Below are 19,319 nucleotides of genomic sequence, written 5' to 3' on the forward strand. Positions count from 1 at the left end.
TGTCACCGTTCTCCAGAATGAATACTTTCCTCTTAATATTGTTCTCATTTCCCTTTCTCTTAGAAAGTCCTGCATCCACTGGAGTAGGGTCGCCCAGATACCCCCTTTGTATTCAAGGTTCCCAATTAATCTTTCATGAGGAACTCTGTCAAAAGCTTTTTTGGAGCCTCACCATTTACCGTTTACCTATTCATCTCTTTCTTGCATTGTTTCTGCCACTCTGACATAGTAACTTAAAAGATTTGTTATGCATAAATTTCCTTTTCTAAACCCAAATTGCCTTTATGATAACATTTCACACTTTCCCAAGTGTTCTACCCATCCCTTTCTTATTACATTTTCTATTACTTCAGTAGAGTGTTGTTAACCCTTTAACCGCAGGCATTGTTTTGCCCCGACTGTCCTCTCCCGCGGGGGTTTCGACCAAAATGTAAACAAACTTTAAACCTTTATAACTCTGCACAGAATAAATCTAGAGTGAAAAATAAGGTACCATTAGAAAGTACTAACCTTCGGCTTTGCAATGATGTAGGTTTCATGATTTCGTTGACTATCACTGGATGGGCAGTGCCATTAGAAGTGAGCGATCTAAAATCACTATTTTTCGCTCACACACCATTACCTTCGCTCATACACCATTACCAAATGCCAACCTCATTCTGATAATAATACTATAAACATATATGAACACTGCACATACAATAAACACCCACTCTGTGTTCACTGAGGCAGGTAAAAGGCATTGTAATTGCCCGCACTTCACTGCCACATAAGCGGTGTTGTAATCACTATTTTTCGCTCACACATCATTACCAAATGCCAACCTCATTCTGATAATAATACTATAAACATATATGAACACTGCACATACGATAAACACCCACTCTGTGTTCAATGAGGCAGGTAAAAGGCACTGTAATTGCCTGCACTTCACTTCCACATCAGCAGTGTTGTCACTCACACAGCTGGACAGATACTGATGCGTGTTTGGTCCGGGGTGGGAGGTGGTGCCCCAGGGGGGGGGGAGGGGGGGTCAGCTGGAGTGAAAGAACTTAATAGCTACTCTCCCTTGAAACAATTGGCGCACGGAAAAAACGCGGGGTATTCAAAATATTCACAAACATTCGAGAATGACACCCGCGGTTTGGTCCAGTTTTTGCAATGTCATTCTGGAATGACACCCGCGGTTAAAGGGTTAAATAGGTTGAAGCCAGTGGTTGAGGGTATTCTGAGGGATGAACAGGCTGGTTTTAGAAAGGGACGTGGTTGCAATGATCAGATCTTTATAGTTAGGCATTTGATGCAGCAAGTTAATGAAATGAGAGTACCGTTAAGTCTTTGTTTTGTTGATTTTGAAAAGGCTTTTGATAGTGTTTCGAGAGAGACTATGGGGAAGACTATGAGATATTATGGAATACCAGAGGAGTTTGTGAGGGTCATTATGAACATGCATGAGGACACATTTTGTAAAGTGATGGTTGATGGTTGTCTGAGTGATTCATTTGAAGTCAAGTCCGGAGTAATTCAAGGTGGTGTTCTATCGCCTTTACTATTTATATTGGTCATTGATTACATTATGAAAAGCGTTGGAACAGAAACTGGTGCAGGTATACTTTGGGGAGAGAACAGGAAACTTTTGGATTTAGATTATGCAGATGATATAGTTTTGATTTGTGATGGGCCAGAAGAGATGCAGAGAGTGTTGGACTGTTTGGTGAGTGAAGGTTGCAAGGTGGGTTTGGTTATTCATTCATTCATTGCCAGACGCCACGCATCCCAAACGGGGTGGCCAAGGGCTTAGAGTTAATTGTTTTACAGGGAGGGGCACTAATCCTCCACCAATCCCACTTGACACGTAGGGAGAACGTTATGCCAACAGCATCTGGTGTTCCCAGGTGGTCACCCGTCCAAGTACTAACCAGACCCAACGTTGCTTAACTTCGCTGATCGGACGGGAAGCAGTGTACTCAACGTGGTATGGCCGTTAATATATATATATATATATACACATATACACTCAACCCCCTGCTATCGCGCCTAATTGGTCACAGGAAACGCGCGTGATAGCTGAATACGCGATAGCTGAACTGAACAATCAATGGAAAAATTTCCAATTGGTTTTTTAGTGGCCCATTTTTCTAACTTTTAACCACTTAGTGCCTTCGATTTCCTGCCAATCTCTCCTCTAACATGAAATAAAGCATTATTATATTAATAATAACAGTATAATGAATAAATAAACATAAAAGGCCATCAAACTTTTATAAGGATTACAGCTTGGGTGGTTTGATGGGTTCCGAGGCTTGGGAGTGGCTTAGTTGCCGCCAGATCTCTTTGGCTGTCTCCATTTCTTTAGTGTCCACAGCTAAAGGGGGTATCACATGGTACCTTATATCAGGAATGGCTGAGGAACATTAAAGTGGAACAAAACTTGGACGCTATCACACACGTTCCTCACACTGTCGTCAGAGCCCCATCTCAGTTGTAAACACGTGATTACTTTATCGACATCATATTTTTTCGGCATAAGAAATATTAACTCTTTATAAGGGTTTCAAAATGATTGATATTTATTCTAAAATACAATATTAATAAGTATTCAGTGTTAGGCTAAATTTCAATGCTGTAGTACTGTACGATATATTCTTTCGAGCCGAAAGGGTTTTGGGAATTTGAGAATAGGGTCGAACTCAGGACACTTTTGTCGGAGTCTCAGGCCGCTCCACCTTACTTCAGTTTGGCTAATTAAATATTGCGGGGATTCGAACCAGTGCTTGCTACTGCGTGAGTACAGCAGCTTACCAAGTGGGCCATTTAGGTTCAATATGAATATGGAAAATGCGCAGGAATGTGTAATTGGAGGTATGGTTGTAAAGCAAAGTTGATAGGTTTAAATATTTAGGTACTTATTTAGCCAAGGATGGTTCTTTGAACTTTGAATTCGAGGAAAGGTTAAAGAAGGCTAATCAGGCAATGGGAATGCTTAAAAATATTTGGAATAATAACAATTTTTCTGTGCATACAAAAATCAAACTTTATAAGGTAATGGTTAGGAGTATCTTAATTTATGGACACGAGTCTTGGTACAGCACAGTGACTATGGAAAATAAATTCTTGGTGTTTGAAAACAAAGCACTTAGAAGAATATTAGGAGTTAAGTGGTGGGAAAGGATACTAAATAGTAGAATTAGAGAAATAACGGGAGTGCAGCCGGTCGATGAATATGTTAGGTTCTCACGATGGAAGTGGCTAGGACACGTGTATAGGAGACAGGGAATAGTACGAGGTACACCAGGGTGGGTGGCACTTGGTAGGAGAGGTAGAGGAAGGCCAAAAGAGACGTGGGTGAGGACAATGAGACGGGAAGCTGGAGATGAGTGTTGGGGAGATCTTGAGGAGTTAGCATAAGATAGGATGTGGTGGTGTGAGTTCATCGAGGCCCTATGCATCCCCGAGGGTGCCACAGGAAATGATTGATTGATTACTTTGCTTATAACACTAGTAAGTGAAAATGGTCTGTAGTTCAATGGGCACTGTTTGCTGCCTTTTTAATACAGAGGGATCCTCTTCTGTCCTTCTTTCTTTCATTCTTTCCTTGTTCTTCTACCTGCGGGTGACTTTACATTCCCTCTTCTGTCTTTCTTTCCTTCATTCTTTCCTCTTCCTTCTGCCTGTGGGTGACTCAGCACTAAGTGACAAGCCAAATGGTTTCCTGTATACCAGGAAACCAATTACTACGCTGGGTAGTAACCATATAACCAAATTTTGGAGCCTGGTGGTTTAGTGGGCAATTATGGAGTTCCGATCGGATTGAGCCGGTGAAGGTTTATATCCAAGGGATGGTTGGAGTTTACTGCTCACATAATGCCACTCAGTGATGAGTGAGGCTGGTCACTCTCATCTTAACCCATCCTATCCCGACCACTTTTCCACCACTGACTCCCCCCCAATCCCGACCATTTTTGGAAAAAAAATTTTTTGGCTCAAACTTCCGCTTTAGGTGAGAAACATCGAAAAATCATAGAAAAATCACTCACCTGAGGTTTAAAATACTCGAAACAGGTTGCAGTACCTCCTCACCTTACTGTGTTTTCTATCAGGCTGGCTCCAAAGAAAATAAGTTCTATGTGAGAGTAACCATTCCACACCACTCATAAACAGTATTTATTTATTTATTTGGTAAGAATTTATATGTAGTACGAGAGAATATTGGTTTTCACACGGTAATATAGGCAATATAAACATTGTTTCACTCATGAAACACATCAACATACCTGACCTTTTTTGGCGACATTTCCTGATCATCACTTCTGACTGTTTCCTCCTCTAATGCTATGTAAAGCTTGTCCTCCACATTGTCATCGACTGGGGAATCACTCTGGCCCTGAATTTCGTACCATGGCATGACATGACTTTACTAGCCAGGCCACTGGTAACAGGTGAATTGCTAAGACAATGGCATGCAGGGGGGGGGGGGAGGTCATGCTGGGTAAGGCATTGTCCTTGCCTGGCATCTTGTAGAGGAAGGTGTCCCGTGTATATGTACCAAAATTCACTCGCGAAAATCGAAAATTGTGCAAATTAGGGACCTTGCAATTGATTCGCATTTATGTACGTCGACGGGATTGGCAGTGACAAAACATGTGGACGTTAATTCACGTCGATGGGACGCCGCGGGTTAAATGTCAGGACCAACTTGTCTAGCCCCGGGCTCCTACACTCCTCATGGGACAACATAGGATTGGATGATGAATGATTGATGAACTACTTTAGCCTTTCTCTGTGTGGTAACTTGCCTTGATTTAGTGACTTTTGAAATTGGTGGGGGGCACCCGTTATCCACCTACTTGCTGTAGTGGTACTCTGTTGTTCACGGTAGCTCAACATTGAGTGGCAAGGCAAATGATTTCCTGTAAACCAGGAAACCATTTACAACGTTGGGTGGTAACCTTATAACCAACCAACATGTGTTCCCTACATGACAGGAAGTGCGCTGGCAGAGAGTTAGTGTCCCTCCACAGAAAACAATTAACTAAAAATACGAACAAGAATCCTCGGACCAGGACGGACCAAAGCATGATGACTAAGGACCCAACAAAGGACATGATACGGATGGTGACGTGGAATGTATGGGATGCAAATGACGAGGTGAAAGAGAGAGAGATTGTCCTGATGCTTGACAGTGCGAAAGTGGATGCATGTGGATTAACTGAAACTAAATGGAGGAGTGAGAGTGTGACAGAATGGGAGTATGGATGGGGTATATGCGTGGGAGTAGGTGAGAATGAGAGGGCAAAAGAAGGAGTGTGTATTGTTGTGAGTAACAGATGGAAGGAGAATATAAGAGAGTATGGATCACTTGGCTCAAGGACTGTGTGGGTAAGACTGAAAGCTGGAATACAAATCTAATTGCCTAATTGTATCTTTACAGGAATGAGTCAAGCTCGTACTGTCCCGTGTCTTAAACCATATTTATCGTACATATCCTTAAATTTGTGAACTGTTTTGGCACACACTATTTCATTCGGTAGTGCATTCCACTGGTCAATTGCTCTAAATTTCCTTACGTCTTTATCACCTCTCTTCTTATGCAGTTTTTTGCTGTGTCCTCTTGCTGATGCTTCCCAATAGGTTAAATAATCATTTATGTCTATTTGCTCCTTCCCTGATATCCATTTATATAGCATAATCATGTCACCTCTTTTTCCTTCCCTCCTGTAGTGTTAGTAGATTTAGTTTACATTTAGTCTTTCTTCGTAGCTTAGATCCCTTAAGCTTGGTACCCATCCTGTAGCGGCCCTTTGAACTTTTTCAATCTTGTCTATGTGTTTTTTGAGATGAGGACTCCAGACTACTGATGCATACTCCAGGGTTGGTCTGATGAATGATGTTATTATCTTTCTTAGCATGTCTTCATTTATGTATGTGAATGCTTTTCTCATATTTGCAAGCAGTGTATACATGTTCCATACCTTCTCACTGATGTGGTCCGCCGGAGATAGTCTGTTATTGATAATCACACCTAGGTCTTTCTTTCTTTCTGATGTGTGTACGGTTTTATTTCCTAACTTACAATCCCAATCACGTCTTTTTCCACTTTTACCAAACTTGATTACATGACACTTGTCCACACTGAATTCCATTTGCCATGTATTACTCCATTCATGAAGTTTATTTAATTCTTCTTGTAGCTCTTTACAAGAGTCTCCTTTGTATTTTTGAATCATCTGCAAACATATTTAGATAGCTTTCATTTCCAGTGTTACTGTCTATATCATTTATATACACTAAAAACATGATTGGTGCCAGCACTGAGCCCTGGGGTGCTCCACTAGTCACTTCTTTCCATGATGAGTAATTTCCCCTTAGTAATGTTCTCATTTCTCTTTTTCTGAGAAAATCTTGCATCCAACACTGTATTTGCCTCGAATTCCTCCTTGATGATACAGTTTCCATAAAAGTCTTTGGTGTGGTACTGTGTCAAATGCTTTCTTGAAATCTAAATAGATACTGTCCACCCATCCTTCTCTCTCCTGTAATGTGTCTGTTACTCTGTCACAGTAGCTCAACAGATTAGTAACACATGATTTTCCTTTTCTGAAACCAAACTGTCTTTCTGTTATCATACTGTGTTCTTCTAGGTGATTTACCCAAGCCTTTCTTATAAGCTTTTCTAATACCTTGCTTACAACACTGGTTAGTGATACTGGTCGGTAGTTAAGTGGATTTTGTCTATTCCCTTTCTTGAATAAGGGAACAATGTTTGCTTTCTTCCAAATATCAGGTAGTTTACCTTGACTCAAGGATTTCTCGAAAATTAAAAATAATGGTTTACTTAACTCCTTTCCACACTCAAGTAGCACCCAACAAGAAATTTCATCAGGACCATTTGTTTTTCGTTTGTCTAATTTACTTAGTTCCTCCTGTATTTCTTTTCCTGATGTTTGTATATCTGGTACTATGTGTGGTCATGCCTGTTCCACATAATCCCTCTCAAAATGTTTTTCCTCTGTAAAAACTGATTGGAAATTCTTGTTTAGTGCTTCACAAATATCCTTCTCTTGTGTGTAGGTGATTCCATCGTCCGTAATGGATTGTATTTTATCTTTTACTTTGGTTTTGCTTCTGATGTAGCTGTAAAATAGCTTTGGTTGATCACTACTTTTATTTATGATATCCTCCTCAAACTGTTTTTGGGCTTCCCTCCTGATTCTTGTATAATCGTTTCTTGCCTGTTTGTAATTATTATATGCCCTTTCACTATTGTGTCTTCTGTATCTATTCCACAACAAATCTCTTTTTTCTTTTGATTTTTTACATTCTGTATTGAATCATTTCGTTTTCTTTTCTGCTTCTTTGTGCTGTGGGATGTACTTCTGGACTCCTATTTCATAAAGTTCACAGAATTTTTTATATACAGCATTTACATCTTCTCCTCTAAGCTCCATTTCACAATCAGTTTCTAAGAAGTACTTCTTTAGGTCATGATTCTTACCCTTTTTATAGTTTAGGCTCTTTTTGTAACTTTCATTGCTGTTGACTATGTCATATGCAATCCTGAATTTGCAATTTGGTACTGCATGGTCGCTCTTGCCGAATGGAGGGTGATATATGAAATTGTCAATATCGTTTTCTTGACTAGTAAATATGAGATCTAGCATTGAGGGTACATCGAGTCCTCTTTTTCTGGTGCTTTCCATTATATGTTGTGTTAGGAAAAACTCTTGCACGAGATCCAGTTAGTATAATTCTTTCCGATTTCTCTTCCATTTTATGTAGTAATGCTTTTAAACTCTGAACTGTACTCTCTGCCAGATCCTCATATTTGTCTCTTTCCCATGTGTTTGATCTGGGTGGCATGTACAAATTGGCTACAATTACTTAACCTTCAGATGTATTGATCTCTACTACAATCAGTTCTACTTGTGAGGGTATATCTAGTTCTATTTCTTTGACTTTAAGATTTTTCTTAGTTAATATTATAATTCCTCCTCCTTTTTTTAAGTTCCTATCTCTTCTCCATATATTATATTCCTCTAAGTTTAGGATGTCATTTGATATCCTTGGTGTTAATTTTGTTTCAGTTAGGCGTATTATATGTGGTTAATTTTCTCTGACATAACCATTCATCTCTAATAATTTAGATACCATTCCATCCACATTTGAGTACATCAACTTAATCATCTTGTTTATATACTTGTCATGATTTGGGTCTACTACCTTCCTCCTTTTTATTCCCTCCTGTTTATGTACCACTTTCGTACCTGCAATCCAATTACTTTGTAAAAAAATATATTCTTCTCCTCTGATCTTCCCTCATTTTTTGTTTTTGCTTCCGCCCTCTTCTCTTTCAGTATTTCCAGTTCCTCTTATGTTAGGCATCTTTTTATCTATACATTTTTGAACTCCTCTTTTTCCATAAGATTCTTTGCATTTTTCAGTATCTCCTCCACGGTCTTTACACTCTGGAAGGTTACCTTTAGGGGTCTTGACTTGCTTCTCTCGTATTTCCCTAACCTTTTGTGTTTCTCTATGTCTTTACTACAGATTTCCTCTGATACTTCTTTCAGTATGCTCATTACATTTGCTATCTCCTTTTTGTCTCTTAAGATCTTGTTTTTTACTCCTTCCTCCTCTATACCAGTGATTACTATAGATTTGTTGATATCCACTAAATCTCTGACTAACTTAGGATTGTTATGGATTATTCTTTTCACTACCTTTTTAATGCTTTTTTCTTCCACCCTTGTTTCTAAGTCTTTCTTTACTTTCACCATTTCAGCATAAGTGGTTTCCACATTATTATAGTGGTTTGCACAATTTCATTCACCTGTGTTATCTTCTCCTCAATATCACTGCTCTGGTCTATCAGACTGTTTACTTGCCTAATTGTCTCTGTATCATTTTTGAACTCTTCCATAATACTCTCGTGGTTGACTACTGTACTTGCCATTTCACTAATTTTCCTCCTAAGTGTACCCACTTCTACTGTTAACTCATCTATGGTTGTGTCTTTCTTGTTGACTTCCTTTCCTAATTTTTCTATTTCTTCCTTTTGCAAGTACATCTGTTTCTTAATTTCATCAATCTCATTCTGAAAAGCCATCTCTAGTCTGTGTACTCATTCCACTAGTTTATTGTGAGTCTCCATTTCAACCAATTCTTGGTAGAAATCATCATCCTGCTTTCTACCTTTATCCCCTTCCTTTTCCAAATTTGCTTTCCTAAAGTATGTGGTCATTCTGCAGTGCTAAAAGCACATATAGTACTTAATTCCCTGGGTCAGTTGTAGACTAAGCAAATGATCAGCTGATTGTGCACATTCCTGCGCTGCTTTGTTTTCTTTTCTGTTTGAACAAGTCTTACTTAAAACTTCCTCTTTTTTATAATAGAACATCATTTAGTCTAACCTGGTACAGATATTGACTCATATAAAGATACTAATTTAGGTAATGCCACTGGCCAAGTTGGCCAGGTATGGAGCGGTGGCGGCGCACGTCTGCTCTCCTTGATGCCTAGTGTGTTCTTACCTAATTGTTCTTACCTAATTGTATCTTTACAGGAATGAGTCAGGCTCGTACTGTCCCGTGTCTTAAACCATATTTATCGTACATATCCTTAAATTTGTGAATTGTTTTGGCACACACTATTTCATTCGGTAGTGCATTCCATTGATCAACTGCTCTGTTTGGGAAACTGAATTTCCTTACGTCTTTATCACCTCTCTTCTTATGCAGTTTTTTGCAGTGTCCTCTTGCTGATGCTTCTCCATATGTTAAGTAATCATTTATGTCTATTTTCTCCTTTCCTGATATGCATTTATCTAGCATTATCATGTCACCTCTTTCCCTTCTCTCCTGTAGTGTTGGTAGATTCAGTTTATTTAGTCTTTCTTCGTAGCTTAGGACCCTTAAGCTTGGTATCCATCTTGTAGTGGCTCTTTGAACTTTTTCAATCTTGTCTATGTGCTTTTTGAGATGAGGACTCCAGACTACTGATGCATATTCCAGGGCTGGTATAATTATTATCCTTCTTAGCATGTCTTCACTTATGTATGTGAATGCTATTCTCATATTTACATGTTACGTACCTTCTCGCTGATGTGGTCAGCCGGAGATAGTCTGTTATTGATAATCACACCTAGGTCTTTCTCTCTTTCTGATGTGTATAGGGTTTTATTTCCTAACTTATAATCCCAATCAGGTCTTTTTCCACTTTTACCAAACTTGATTACATGACACTTGTCCACAATGAATTCCATTTGCTATGTACTACTTCATTCATGAAGTTTATTTAATTCTTCTTGTAGCTCTTTACAAGAGTTTGTGTTAGTAATTCTCCTTTGTATTTTTGCATCATCTGCGAACATATTCAGATAGCTCTCATTTCCATTGTTACTGTTTATATCATTTATATACACTAAAAACATGATTGGTGCCAGCACTGAACCCTGTGGTACTCCACTAGTCACTTCTTTCCATGATGAGTAGTTTCCTCTTAGTACTGTCCTCATTTCTCTTTTTATGAGAAAGTCTTGCATCCAACAAAACAGTTTGCCTCGAATTCCTCCTTGGTGGTACAGTTTCCATAAAAGTCTTTCTTGAAATCTAAATAGATACTGTCCACCCATCCTTCCCTTTCCTGTATTGTGTTTGTTACTCTGTCATAGTACTCGTAGCTCAACAGATTAGTAACACATGATTTTCCTTTTCTGAAACCAAATTGTCTTTCTGTTATCATACTGTGTTCTTCTAGATGATTTACCCAAGCTTTTCTTATAAGTTTTTCTAATACCTTCTTTAAAACACTGGTCAGTGATACTGGTTGGTAGTTGAGTGGATTTTGTCTATTTCCTTTCTTGAATAAGGGGACAATATTTGCTTTTTTCCAAATATCAGGTAGTTTACCTTGACTCAAGGATTTCTTGAAAATTAAAAATAATGGTTTACATAACTCCTTTGCACATTCTCGTAATACCCAACATGAAATTTCATCAGGACCACTTGCTTTTCCTCTGTCTGATCTACTTAACTCCTCCTGTATTACTTTTTCTGCTATTTGTATATCTGGTAGTATGTGTGGACATGCGTGTTCCGCATAGTCCCTCTCAAAATTTTTTTCTTCTGTAAAAACTAACTGGAAATTCTTATTTAGTGCTTCACAAATATCTTTCTCTTGTGTATAAGTGATTCCCTCGTCCGTAATGGATTGTATTATATCTTTTACTCTAGTTTCACTTCTGATATAGCTGTAAAACAGCTTTGGTTGATCACTACTTTTATTTATTATATCCTCCTCAAACTGTTTTTGGGCTTCCCTCCTTATTCTTGTATAGTCGTTTCTTGCCTGTTTGTAATTATTATACGCCCTTTCACTATTGTGTCTTCTGTATCTATCCACAACAAATCTCTTCTTTCTTTTGATTTTTTACATTCTATATTGAACCATTTCTGTATTTTCTTATCTGCTTCTTTGTGCTGTGGGATGTACTTCTGGACTTCTATTTCATAAAATTCACCATATAACCAAATTTTGGCACCTGGTGCTTTAGTGGGTAATTATTGTGCCCCAGTCGGATTGAACCGGTGAAGGTTTATATCCAAGAGGTGGTTGGGGTTTATTGCTCATGTAATGCCACTCAGGGATGAGTGAGGCTGGTCACTCTCATCTTCAATGTCAGGACCAACTGCCTAGCCCCGGGCTTCTACGCTCCTCATGGGGCAACGTAGGATTGGATGATGGATGGATGGATGGACAGCGGAAAAAAATGTGAAAGTGTGAAGGAGATTATTAACCTGTGGGGATGAAGTAAGGACAAGATGGAATGAATATTCTGAATGCCTGATGAATGGGAATAGAGAAAGCAGAGCTGCTACAAACATGATTGGTAATGCGGGTTTGCAGAGAAGGAATGTAGTTCCAGGAAACGTGACACTCGCAGAAGTGAAGAATGCTGTGAACCGGCTGAAAAATGGGAAAGCAGTTGGGGTTAATGTGGTGTATGCAGAGATGATTAAGTGTAGTGGAGAAAGCAGAATGATGTGCTTGTTGGAGATATGTAAGAAGGTTTGGACAACTGAGACTGTGCCAGCAGAGTGGAAAAATGCTGTGACTGTACCCCTCTACAAAAATAAAGGTGAGCGAAGTGAGTGCAAGAACTATCATGCCACAAGTATACTTAGTGATGCAGGGAAAGTACATGGAAGAATATTATACAGAAAGTAAGAGAGATATAAGCAGCCCTTGTGGGTGGTAAAAAGGGTGGCTTTAGGAGTAGCAAAGGGTGTATGGATCAAATTTTTGCAGTGAGACAGATAGTGGAGAAGGCCTGTGAGAAGGACTATAAGGTGTTTACAGCATTTATGGATCGGGAAAAAGCATACAACAAGGTAGACAGAGAAGGAATGTGGAAGGTTTTGCGCATGTACAGTGTAGATGGTAAGCTGATAGGTGCTGTCAAGAGTTCTTATGATGGTAGTGAGGTATGTGTAAGGGCATATGGCCATCTAAGTGAATGGTTCACAATCAATGTGGGTGTGCAACAAGGTTGTGAGATGTCCCCATGGTTGTTCAATATATATATGGATGGGGTGATGAGAGAAGTGATAACACGAGTACTGGAGAGAGGGATGGCATTTGTAATGCATGGTGACAGATGGAATACTCTCACTCAAATTTTTTGTATGCTGATGATGAACTGCTACTTGCAAATACCAAAGAAGAACTTTTCAGACTAGTGTAGAGTTTTGCTGATGTCTGTAAGCATCGTGCCTCGAGAGTAAATGTAGAAAAGAGTAAAGTGACCGTAATCAAAAGAGAAGGTGACTCTCAGTGTGATGTTACAGTGCATGAAGGGAGAATGGAACTGGTGAAAGAATTCAAATAACTGTTTGCAGTGATAGAAAAGAGAGGAAAATGTTCAAAAGAAGTGGAAAGTATAGTGACACAAGGAAGGAAAGTAGCTGGTGCTACGAAGGCCTTGATAAGAAACAGAGGCTTCAGTGTTGCAGCTGTGCGAGGCATACATGAAGGAGTGTTAGTACCAACACGTGGGCGTCAGACTACGGTGAGGAATGAAAATGAAAAGCCAGAGTGAGGGTAGTGGAAATGGGACTGCAGAGGAATGTATGTGGAGCAGAGAGAGAGTGAATAGGATACAATATACATGTAATGTGAGTTGTGAAAGATGCGGAGTGAGGAAGTCCGTGGTCACCAGAATCGAAAAGAGTGTACTGAGACGGTATGGACATGGGGAGAAAATGGATAACAATAGTGTGGTGAAAAAGATATATCTGAGCAAATTTGAAGCAGGGAGGAGGTGAGGTAGGCCAAGGAGAAAGTGGAGGGATGTGGAGGATGAATGTGAGAGGAAGAAAGGTAGAGTATGGAAGCTGGTAAGGCTAGGGGATTGACAAGTGATCATGCTGACTGGATGAATGTTGTAAGAAGAAGTGCATGATCAGGGATTTGGCACCCCATTTAATGTGACAGCGTTCGGCTTGACTCTATCGGACACGTTTATGTGAAGCTACAATAAGTGGTGGAAGTTTTTTGATGTATCAGATAAAGCCAGGATTCCAGGGACTTGAATGATGATGGAATGGAAGCATGGCCCACTGGACTGCGCAAACTTGGGCTGTCTGGACGTGGCTACTCCTCACCCTGCTCTAGGGTGGGAAAGAAGGTCTGGATGATGATGATGATAATGATGAAGAGTTTTGGTTGGTCCTTACTTTTATCTACAACGCTGCACACTGATTATTAAACCATTTGTTTAACCTCTTCACTTTCTACTTCTGGTATGGAATGTGCTTGAATACTCCTGCTTGATAAATTTTCACAAAAATTTAAGTACACTCAATCCTTGAGTAACACGTGGTTGAGTAACACGTTTTTGTTCTAATGCGATCAGCATAATAAGACAAGTCAACACACGGAAAAACTCGAGCTTACGCAGGAAGTCAGCTGGCCTGGCAACTAAATTTGAAAGTTGCATACGATGACGTCATCCTCTAAACTCTGGGTACCTTTCCTGGGTGCATATTTCCATTCTCTATGGGTATTTATCTCAATACCACACCCAGCAACCTCAGCCAAACAGCCTGGGAAACACACTGAGCATATTTTCGAGAAAAACCTATTGTTCTAGTGTGAGACATTTTTTCCACATTGGAGAATGTTTCTCGCTACTGTACACATTATATTATTCATATTTAGAGAAAATGTGTTGTAGCATTGAGATAAGAATCCAAATACCACTTTAGTGTAGTGTGGTGTGGGACCGAAATGAGCATTAGATTTTGCAGTGCCCAGCATTCTCTATCATAAACAACGACGGTAATGGGAAGGCGATAAAGAATTATGAATTGTATACAGTAATCCCTCTAATATCCGAACATCCCCCACTAACCGGACATAATCATCCTGGGATCCAATATTCCCAAAATGGGCCAAAAACCGCAAAAAAATTAGAAAAAAATCTGACTTTTTTCCCACCCGTAATTTGAAATTGCTGCCTGGCGCCGAACAGCTGTTACACCGTGGTCCCTTCACCCCTTCCTTCCTCCCCTCTCCCCTGTCAGGGTTGCCAATTGGTATTTTTCATTACCAAGTGTGGGCCAATTTGGTAATGAAAAATTCGTTTGGTAATGAATCAGAATAATGCATTACCAAATGGATTTTTCACATGTATGAGGATACACAGGATGGAGATGGTGGATTGTTTGCTCTCTCTGATTAATCTGCTACCCTACATAGCGTGAAAATAATCAACATGGTGTTAATTATAAGAAGAGTGATAACATGTATTTCCACTTGTATATATAATTAGTGAAGAATAAATGCTAGCTTTATGAATTTGGTAATGAAAAGTTAAATTTGGTAATGAAAGTTGAGGAGATTGGTAATGTGGCCATTGTGATCTGGCAACTCTGTTACCCCGCCATCATCCACAGTCACAGCTTAACTCCGATCGAGAGCAGATGCTCATAGCAGTGCAAGCCACAGGTGCTTGTTTTTTGTGAATAAACAGTGAATAAACTGCAATATCTCGCCACTAGAACACACAGGAATTTACAGTGTTGTGCAGTGTTAAGAAATTAGAATTTAGAGTGCAGAGGATTAACTGTAGAGTGCAAACTGGTGGTTCAAACCAGTCCAGGAGCCAGGGACTTGTAAGTACCCAGAATGTTTAATATTGTATAAACTCACCTCTAAAACCTCATTTTATGGTTCTTTTGCATTTATTTCAGTCTTTTATGTCCCTTATTGGTGTGATTTGGGTCTTAAATAGGTGCTATGCATGTCCAGAGGGAGTTGTATAGGTGTTTCTCTGAGTTAGGGTCCATAAGTACAAGTCCATAAACTGGGGCCCAATATCCGGACAGGACCACTATCTGGACCTGCCTATGGCCCTATTACATCAGATATTGGAGGGATTACTGTATATGTTTAAAGTCTTGGGGGAAATATTTACCCTGTTGGTATACCTTGGTGTTATTAATACTACTTTATTGAGGTGTATAATGTGCATGGTAAAGTTGTGATACTTCTATTCATGTATAAATCCCAGCTGTCTGTGGGGTCTGGCAGCTCTGTATTTATGCTGAACTCAGCGCCACTCCCAGCGGCCAGCCAGCCAGCTACAGAGAACGCACTTATCATTCAAACGAGAGGGATGTATTTACTCTGGGCTCTCTCTGTGTCGCAGCTGTATCTTTCTGTGGCCGATAAAGAGAGACAAATCTGCTCAGTTTTGAGTTCACCTGCACACGCTACCTCTACCATTCCTTCAACAGGATCTACACTGATTTCCCACCATTTCCAGTGTGTGAGAAGACATTTGGTGGAGTGTCAGCTGGAAGTGACTTCGACCAGGCAAAATGTTATAACCTTGCTTGGAACAGTGCAGTCACGTCTAAGCTGATATATAAATTGGTGATCAGCTGTGGGGTTCCAATAAGCTGATATATTAGTGACCAATTGAGGGATCTGCACAAACCGACACATAATATTGGTGTTCAGTGCTAGGATACGAAAAGGTGCTAAAGGGATTTGCAGTAACCCCTTGCAACCGCTCGTGATCCTGCAGGTGAAACAGAAAATTTTACTATCTTGTTGTAAAGGGACTAATTGCGAAGAGAGTAACTGGAGCAAATATATCAGAGTAATTAATCTCGTTCTCTCTCTATCTCTGCCTGAGCGAGATATTTCAACCTTCAAACGCAAATTGGGAATTATCTCGCACTCGTCACCGAGGCCAGTGAGGTGAAGGGTGATATCGTCTAGACACATCTGGCAACTCTGGACGCGGAGGCTGGAGTGAGGCAGGGCGAGTGTCTGGTGTGGGCTGTGTGCCTGTGTGTGTGCGGCATCCCGCAGTCACCTGAGGACCAGTGTGGGGACAGGATCGTCGCGTCGTTGGAGAAGAAACCTGGCGGAGTGTGTACTTGCAGTAAAAATCTACCGGGAACTTCAGCATCATATGACACCTCGGTAGTGTACATGCACAATGAATCTTCGGACACACTTTTTAACCCCTTAGGTGCTAACCTCATCGATCGGGCTTTTTGAGCAATTTCTTAAGTGGATGAGCAACACCGATCGTACAACATCCACAAAAAACTGGCGGCAGCTGGCTCCACCCCGGCTGTGACGTAGATGGCTTCTAACCAATCAGAACTAAGTGTTGGACACACTGCAGGGGGGAACCAGGCCCGTAACCAGGCGGTGGGGGGTGTACCCCCTACCTCCCTCTCGCCATGTCCCTCCACTCCACTACCTTGTTACTACCCTACCTCGCACCATTCTTACCACCACAACAACCCCTCCCACCCCCTCCTCATGCATCCCCCTCCCTCCCATGTGGATCACCCCCAACATACCCCACCCCAGTTAACTGGGGGGAGGGTATTTCCCCCCTACCCTCCCTCCATGTCCCTGTACTCCACTTTGGCCCTTCCTTTGTGTCTTGTGGTGGTCTCCTCCCATCCCTCCATCCCCATCCACCCCCTCCTGTCCTTACCAGCTCCCCCCACCCCCCCACCCCCCACCTGCACCCCCTAGCACCTCCCTGGCCTCGAATATTTTGCATATTTTTTACGCTTTACTGCACGTGTTTTGAATCATTACCTGTAATTTATTGGTGTCTGCATACAGATATGCACACAACAATTATTTTGGCTGTCTTTAGTCAAAACCCACTTGAAAAAGACATTTTATTTCATGCCGACGCATGGAAGCATGTTGGAGCCTTCAAAACGAAACGAAAACTAGATTTGACAGCTCGGAGAGGAGGGGAGGGGGGAAGGGAGGTTAGGCGAGAGGAGGGGATGTTAGGCGAGGGGAGGGGAGGGAAGGAGAGGAGAGGAGAGAGGAGGGGAGGGAAGGGAAGGGGAGGGGGGGGATTGCAGGTTTGAAGAGGGGAGAGAAGGGGAGGATAATTTTTACTATTTATCATATTTTTATTGGGGGGTTTCTGACCAATTTCCCTTGCTAGATTTGACAGCTCGGCGGGGACGGAAGGGGGGAGGGGAAAGGGGAGGGGAGGTTAGGCGAGGGGAAGGGAAGAGAAGGGGAGGGAGGGAGGGGATTGGAGGTATGAGGAGAGGAGAGGAGGGAAAGATAATTTTTATTTATCATTTATCCGGGGGGTTTGTCACTATTTTATTTTTTTCTAAGGACATTACAATGGTTTATAACATCTATACACACCAAAAAAAATTGATTTTGGTGATTTTTGTACATACTGTTCCAAACAAAACAGGTGCGAGTGGTGTATTTTCTTTCTCGCCGGGGGCGCGACGGGTAACTATTATAAACTTTGACGGGTCATAGTTCTGTAACTATTGGGTCTAGGAGGGTGGGGTTTGCGTTTTCTGGTGTGTAAATTCAAGATCTATAAATTTGGCATAAAACTTTTAACCTTTGAGGAAGTTGAAAAATTGGCCTGTTTTTGCGTCCTCAGGGGCAGTCGAGGCTGGGGAATTGCGTACCCTAGGGGTTAAGCGGTACATGTTAGTTAGAGGATGAGAAAAAGGCAGAATATAAGAGAGTAGTGGAGGAACAATTGGGCAAATATGAATTGGAGCAGATGGGGGACATGGAAGATGTGTGTCAGATGTTCACAGAAGAAATATGTGCAACATGTGATGTGGTGTGTGGGATGAAGAGAAGACGGAGGGGGGTGCAAGGAACAGCGTGGTGGAATGAAGAGGTGAGACAGGCTGTGGCAAAAAAGAATGCATACAATGAATGGATGAGAAATAGGGGCGTGGAAGAAGTTGAGAGGCGGAAGAGAGAGTTATATGTAGAAAGAAAGAGAGAGATGAAAAGATTAGTAAGAGAGTAAGAAGAAAGTGGATGAGGAATTTGGAAGGAATTTGAGTGTAAAGTGGAGGGACTGTAAGAAAATGTTCTGGAAAGAGGTGAAGAGAGTAAGACAGGGTGGCAGTGAAGTTAGCAGGGGAGTGAAAGATAAAAATGGTTGATAACTAGTGGAGAAGGGAGAAAAAATGAGCAGATGGAGAGAACACTTTAACCCCTACACCGCGGGCTTGTTTACCAATTACTTGCGTGTGCCGCGGGGTTATTTGGGCTCCGACAGACTCTCAAAAAATATTTGCCAAAAATCAGTTATTAGTCCTAGAATAATAAAATTACATATGCTTATGGCACATACCTTCAGCTTTCTCCTGGAATGATTGTTGAGCCTTCGTCGGTTACCGTAGGACTTGTGGAGACCTCTGAAGTAGGGTAACGAAGTCTCCACTTTACACTTCCCAACAACCCGTAATATGATTACCACAGCCAGATACAAACACTATAAACACTATTCTACAATTTTCAAGTAGTTTGGGATCCATACTCAAAAAAAAAACACTGTGAAAGCAATGGAAATTACGAGCGCGTCTGATCGTCGCACTGGCACTAGTTCGCTCATGGTAGTCTGTCATTTATTATTCATAAAACCCCTCACACTTTATATTTCTATTACTATATAACACTTATATATATCTACAGTCTTTATCCATAAGTTTCCTTCAGTAGTATTAGTTTATTGTCACTGTAGGGATTCAATTTCTTTCAGTAAAATACGTAGCATTCACTTTCTCGTCCTGTATACTGGCATTGAGAGTGAATGTCACTTTCATCTTCACTCTCATAACTCATAGCATTCAGACATGCTAGAGTGAAACTTTCACTTTCATTACTCCTAGGGTATATACTCGTATTCTTATAATACTACTCATTTACATTTCTATTTACGTTCTCTATTTTATTTACGTTATTTACACTTCTATTTTATTTACAGTGTTATG

At 40.7% G+C, this 19,319-nt stretch overlaps 1 protein-coding gene and 1 non-coding gene across 2 annotated transcripts in view; both read right to left on the reverse strand.

Moving 5' to 3' along the window:
- The window catches only part of LOC145398117 (uncharacterized), a 207,073-nt gene that overhangs the window by 125,548 nt on the left and 62,206 nt on the right, over window positions 1-19,319 (reverse strand). The gene's annotated exons all lie outside the window — the stretch shown is intronic.
- On the reverse strand, window positions 1,871-1,989 carry LOC145390397 (5S ribosomal RNA). The gene has a single exon (XR_013895620.1). It is a non-coding gene; the product is annotated as a 5S ribosomal RNA (ribosomal RNA).

Source organism: Coenobita brevimanus, chromosome 1 (assembly GCF_032717465.1).
Source record: "Coenobita brevimanus isolate Jiangsu-jjx chromosome 1, ASM3271746v2, whole genome shotgun sequence".
NCBI classification, from domain to species: domain Eukaryota; kingdom Metazoa; phylum Arthropoda; class Malacostraca; order Decapoda; family Coenobitidae; genus Coenobita; species Coenobita brevimanus.